The 6,000-nt window shown below is 47.2% G+C and overlaps 1 protein-coding gene across 1 annotated transcript in view; it reads right to left on the bottom strand.

The window, feature by feature from the left end:
• Window positions 1-3,613: 3,613 nt before the first annotated feature.
• The window catches only part of LOC142789931 (uncharacterized), a 228,312-nt gene continuing 225,925 nt past the window's right edge, over window positions 3,614-6,000 (bottom strand). The window contains exon 7 of the mRNA XM_075885013.1: window positions 3,614-3,824. The gene's annotated coding sequence lies outside the window, so the exon portion shown is untranslated. The remainder of the gene's footprint in view (window positions 3,825-6,000) is intronic.

Here is a 6,000-nt window from a genome sequence, read left to right as displayed (position 1 = left end):
CCAGCCTTGGGGTCGTCATGAAAGCCTCCAAAATCAGTGCCCTTAGAGAACGAGGGGCGACAGGAACCCGGCGCTGTCTTTCGGGGTGGAAGGCAAAGCGGTAAAATATTGAGTTTCAGTCTTGAAGTTCTGCAGCTGTCGATGGGAGCGGGCGTTGGGAGGACGAAAGGAACCTTGAAGGCACTGTATTATAGAGTGACAGTAAGTGTCGCTGCGTTGGTGGGATGCAAACGTCTTGTTGCCGAAGACAGAAAGTCGACAGCGGCGAGTAAATGAACTGACGGAGACGCTTTGATGGGTTCACTCACAGTTGGTGACAGGCCAGGAGTGCCTGATGAGGGTGATGAAGGATAGCGGCTAAGGGCATAGAAATTGGTGTGTTTCTTGCGAGACTTGTAGGGAACGTCAAACTCGTATTCTTGGAGACAAAATATCCAGCGACCAAGACGTCCAGACAAATTCTTCAACGTCGACAACCAACACAAAGTTTGGTGGCCATGAAAATATGGTCGAAACTTCTGGATGGCGTAGACAACGATGAGACACTCCTGCTCGGTGATGGTGTAGTTTTTCTCTGCTCATGTGAGGGTGCGACTAGCGTATGCGATCACACGTTCGCCATAACGCTCTGTTCGTTGCGAAAGTACAGCGCCGAGTCTGTGTCCACTGGTAACAGTATGGAGGAGAGTGGGTGCGGCGTTATCAAAATGACAAAGCATTGGCTCAGAAGTGAGGAAATGTTTTAAAGTGTCAAAAGCTTTTTAGAATCGTCCGACCATACGTATGACGCTCCCGAATAAATGAGTTCGGTGAAGGGGCACAGCAATGGTTGCGAAATCTCGTATAAAGCGCCGGAAGTACGACGCAAGGCCAAGAAATCTTCAGAGCTCTTTGGTGCCTTGAGGCACCGGGAATTGAAGAACGGCGGTAATCTTGTTGGGATCAGGCTGGATTCCACATTTGCTGACGAGATGTCCAAGTACTTTAATACTTTTTCTCGCAAAGTAACACTTCTTGGTGTTGAGATGAAGGCCGGCCGCTGCGACACAGGTCAGAACTTCATCTAGGCGCTGCAAGCGCTGTTTGAATGTTGAAGAAAATATGCCAATGTGGTCAAGGTAACGTAAACATGTTTTCCACTTAAGGCCCCACAATACAGGGTCTATCATTTCTGCAAGCGTTGTCGGCGCATTGCAGAAGCCGAAAGGTATGATGTTAAATTCGTAAAGTTCGCTAGAAAAAACACGGTATGGCCGACGACAAGCAATAGAAGTTCCGTCTGTGTGTATGCGATGAGCCACCGCAGAAGTCTGGCTTAGAGCAGTGGAATGTACGTCAAAAGAAAATTTATGCTTAGACATCAACGCCAGTAGTTCGTCTGCTTGCGAGAGAGTGAGATCAGTGCTGATGGCATTGACGAGAGCCGTAGTAGGTGCAGCATCTGTTTTGTATTTAACGTGATTCCGCCAGACTGGTATCCGAAGCCACTACAGAGATAGGTTGTGTGTCCACGCTGGAAACTACAACAGTGCCCTTGGTCAGCAGAATCGGTTCATTGGTGATATTCAGTAAAGCGAGAAATGCGGTGCCATTCGAGAAGCGGACAAGACTCGATGAAAGTGCAACCCCTCTGGATAGACAACGGGCTGATGAACTGAATATAACGTCACCGTGGTCAATGGAGTCAGACATAACCATCATAATGTGCTCGTGGTTAGGTGGCACAAGGAATTCATTGGCTGTTCGTAGCCGGTCACGTGATGATTTCGGAGAGATTTCATCCGTCTCTCGCATATGCATAAGTCATTGTCGACAAGAGACAGAAGCAGCAGCATCAGAAAGAAAGTTCCATTGTAAAATAAGCATAAAGGCACAAGAAACCGGCAGGGCAAACTGTGTATCATGCCGGATCCAATCAATGAAAGCTTTAACAGTGCACTGTGCTGATGGCCGTCTTTGCGAGTCATTTGCGCTACGTAAGAAAGCGTCAGTATAAGGTGTGATAACCTTACGTAGACGAAAACACAAATCCACAGGGAATAAAAAAAATAACAGCCCCGTATCCACCAATGCATGAACTGGTACCCCTATCCGTATCCACCAATGCATGAACTGGAGTATGTCTGAAAGCATACGACTTGACCAGTGTTTATAACCAATGGGATGAGCCTCAAAAACTTCGTCCCGTCGCCTTCTATCTGTTCTATGTCGCAAAAACGTGTTTTTTTAACCCACCAGAGAAGCTTTTCGGGTCGCCCACTTTCGCTCAACAAGTTCGTTGGATTTTCAGGAAACCGAACATTCATTCCGAAGTGTCGAAACGAAAGCTCGATGGGCGCCCGCAACATCCCGGGGAGACGTACACTTCGTACATTGAAGACGTGCTTGCCCTTTGCCGCCGCAAGAACTCGGCCATGACAGAAGCTGATCGTGCTCACCACATCATAAAAGGGATATGCCATGCCACGTTTAACGCTCTGGCTGTTACAAACCCCACCACCGTTGAGGACGTCATCACCGCATGTCAACATCTTGATGAACTCCAAGCTATTCAATTGCACCCAGACGACCCAGACGCCAGTGACAGCCGCCCTTCCTCAGAGGCGGATTTGCGCACGCTTATTCACACTCTGATTCGCGAGGAACTTCAAGCGCAAAGGTTGTCATGTGCACCCGCACCTTGGCCTCACTCTCCATCTGCTGGTCTGTGTGACATCATCAAAGAGGAGCTCTCATCAATCGCTAGCGCTCTCCCATCGAACACTCCGGCGCCACCACCGCCATTCATAACGTATGCTCAAGTCGCTGCGATGCTACCTGCCTTCCCAGGCTGCACAGAACGTTGGCCCAATGTTGGGGATAGATCGGCAGTTCATTGCCCGAGAATGGCCCAGTCTTGAACACGTACCGCCAATGATGTCTGAGCCGGCCGAAAATAACGGCGAAGTTGGACCAGAATTGACAACGTACTGCCAATAATGGCTGTGCCAGCCTAATAGAATGGCAATATTAGACGACCATGGACAACGTTCCGCCAATATTGGCTGTGCCAGCCAAATATAACGGTGATGTTTGACCAGCATAAAGACTTTCCCACCATTATTGGCTGTGCCAGCGTATTAGAACGGTCACATTGGGCCGAGTTGTGCAACCAGCAGCCAATATGGGTGGAGTCAAGCAATTAGGCTGGCATTATTGGCCCATCGTTCGAACGTTATTGCCGGCCTCGGCTAAAGAGTCAACTTCACCGGCATAACATTGGACCGGTATGAGCTGATTTCTGCGTCTGCTGCTTTTGGCGCTGTTCTGGTCCCACTCACGTCTCGATTTTTCAAGTTCTAGAGAGTAATATTCCGGACGCATGAGTAATATATTTTTGTCATCTAATTTCTCTGAGCAATACATAAATGACCGTGAGCCCAGAGCTCCTTACTTGAGATTCAATTCAAACCAGTCGGCAAGCTGATTTGTGCGAGAGATGAATGCATGTTTGTTCGTGATTCAATGAAAAGAAAATAATAAATTTGGCGGGAGAACATCTGTTGCCTATATCATATTCATAAAATGGCATAAGAATGAAAAAAAAATATACGCCATACTTTTTATTAGGCATTTATTTCGGACACGTTTGCCATCTTATGCAGTGTTGTTGATTATAAGCATTTGTACTTAGCTTAACCAGCTTTACTTGCTGAAGGATTTGGATTCCAGCATTCCACAGTGAGTCCACTTGGTTCGCAAATTCCGGCTTGGCTGCACCAGCCAACAGGGCACATATACCCCAGGAATCGTTGCATTTTCTTTGCAACATCATCAGTGATATTCTGGAAGAATACAGGAAAACGTAACAGTACAGCTTGATCGGTCTGTAAATACAAGTTGCATATGAAACTCTGTTACAAAAGCCTTACTCTCCTCTACTGCTAAGTGTTCGAAATGAGAGGGCAGTGTCATGAGTACTGTTTCGTTCCGAGAGCACAAAAACATAAGAATAACCATACTCTATAACCATATATATATAGTTAAGTAGCGTTCTTCGTGGTCCCACAAAAGTTGGTTTGCATGTGCCGTGCAACCGTTTTCAAATAAAATGCTTCCTATCTATGTTTACACATTTTCACAGCGCTATATTTGTATAGACGTCAAACTTTGAAGTTTTGCGGACACGCAACGCCTCCTGTGTACTGCCAAAGGTTCCGTTAATTAGGTAGGCGATAGCCAGCCCTGAACTGCACCACGAAAGCGCGGCCAATTTAGAAGCGGTCCTATTGCGCACTAGCGGACGCCAGCTGTGATCGTAAAAACGAGTCAGAGCTGAGGGTTGATAACCAAAACAAAATTATTGTCTCAAATATGGCAGATCAATGATACGCAAATATCCACAGTCGGCAATAGTTCAGTAAATTATATCACCAATCAAATAACATACTACACAGTACAGTCAGTTACACCCGAAACAATGGACACAAACAACAATACGCGCTACAATGCGATCACATGCTTTGAACAACCTAGACACTTAAAGAGTAAAGAGTTCAAAAACTTATTCAATCTAAAGTGTTTGGAAAAAAGTCTGAATGATACTCTTTCAAGAATCATTCAGTCAAAGTCCAGCGTTGTAGTCGATCCGCTGCCCCCGAAGTATCTCTTCTAGGAAACCTCACGTCTTCAATCGGCTGCTCTCCAAGCCCCAAACTTCTTCGCCGGTAACACGTCGGCTTCCCACGCACAGCTGCTGCAACGCGTCTTCGCTCGCTGGCGAAGAACACACTCTTCTGCTTGTAGCACAATTCTTCACCCCTCAGGAGGAAATCCTCTTTATTACCTGCTTTGTGACTGACGACAAAAGCCTTCAAAGACATTTCGGAATGACCCTACGCACACTTGCGCAACACTTCCTTCTTCTCCTGTCTACGCCCACGAGCGTAAACTTCATACTTCTCCTGCTTTGTCACTGAGGACAAAACCTTCGCCGACACGGCGGAAACATTCTATGCACACTGGCGCAAACTTTCTTCTTCTCCTGATCTTCCTTCTCCGCTGCTCGCTTAAATACCTTTCGCGCTAGATTCCGGAAAACTACAATCCTTTCGTCCGCACGATGCAGAGCCAAGGTTGGGAACAGGGTGAGACGTTTCGAGAGCCGTTTACGACACGTGAAGCAACTCTGGATCACCACACCCCTTCGAGATTTTTTTAGTGCTTGCCAATGTGAGGAAATTTGTCAGCGAAACTACGCTTCCCAGAGGAGAAGCGGCGCACCCGTGGAGTCTTACGATGCTTGTTTTCTTCTTTAGCGTTGACTTTGCGGTGCCCCTCCGGCGCCCGGCACCGTCAATGCCACCAGAGCTCGGCGGTGCGCTCCCTTTCTGAGCGCTCGTTTGTGACATAGACGCAGTTCTAGGTAATGCGAAACCCCGATCTCTTGCACAGTTAGCTGCGAAACTAGGTGCAACTACTGCGCAATAAACATCTATTGAGCTAAATATTACATGCATTTGTGCATTGAACACTTGGAAAAAGAGTTACCAATTTCTCTCCGCAAGACGAGCGTGTCACAAAACCGCCTTGAAGTACTTGCCGGTACACTCACCAGAACAACGGCAAAAACAAAAGCACACGCAACAGCTCCGCGCTCCTCACACAAAAAAAGACCCCAGTCAACGCTGCTGTTCCGGTTTGAATTGCCTAGGACGTAAAGGACTTGAGTTTTACTGAGTTTGGCAGCTTTCGCGAAGCAGAACGGCAAGATCATTGAATACGGGCCGTTGCGAACATGTTGGGTAAACGAATCACTCAAGTTCTCCACAGCTTTTCGCAAGAGAAAGTGTGATAACGTAGGTATGTTATTGTTTTGAGTAGCTTTGACGGAAAACCGTGGTAATTTCGATTATGAAGCTTAGCAAAGCTTGTGACCATAGTACGCGCTGTTCAGCAGTAAAAAGGTGACGCACGCGATAAACGACGCTCACGCCACGACCACCGATAGCCTGAAGTTGC

This window comes from Rhipicephalus microplus, chromosome 2 (assembly GCF_043290135.1).
Source record: "Rhipicephalus microplus isolate Deutch F79 chromosome 2, USDA_Rmic, whole genome shotgun sequence".
Classification (NCBI taxonomy): Eukaryota; Metazoa; Arthropoda; class Arachnida; order Ixodida; family Ixodidae; genus Rhipicephalus; species Rhipicephalus microplus.
This window is presented reverse-complemented; position numbering and strand designations above follow the sequence as displayed.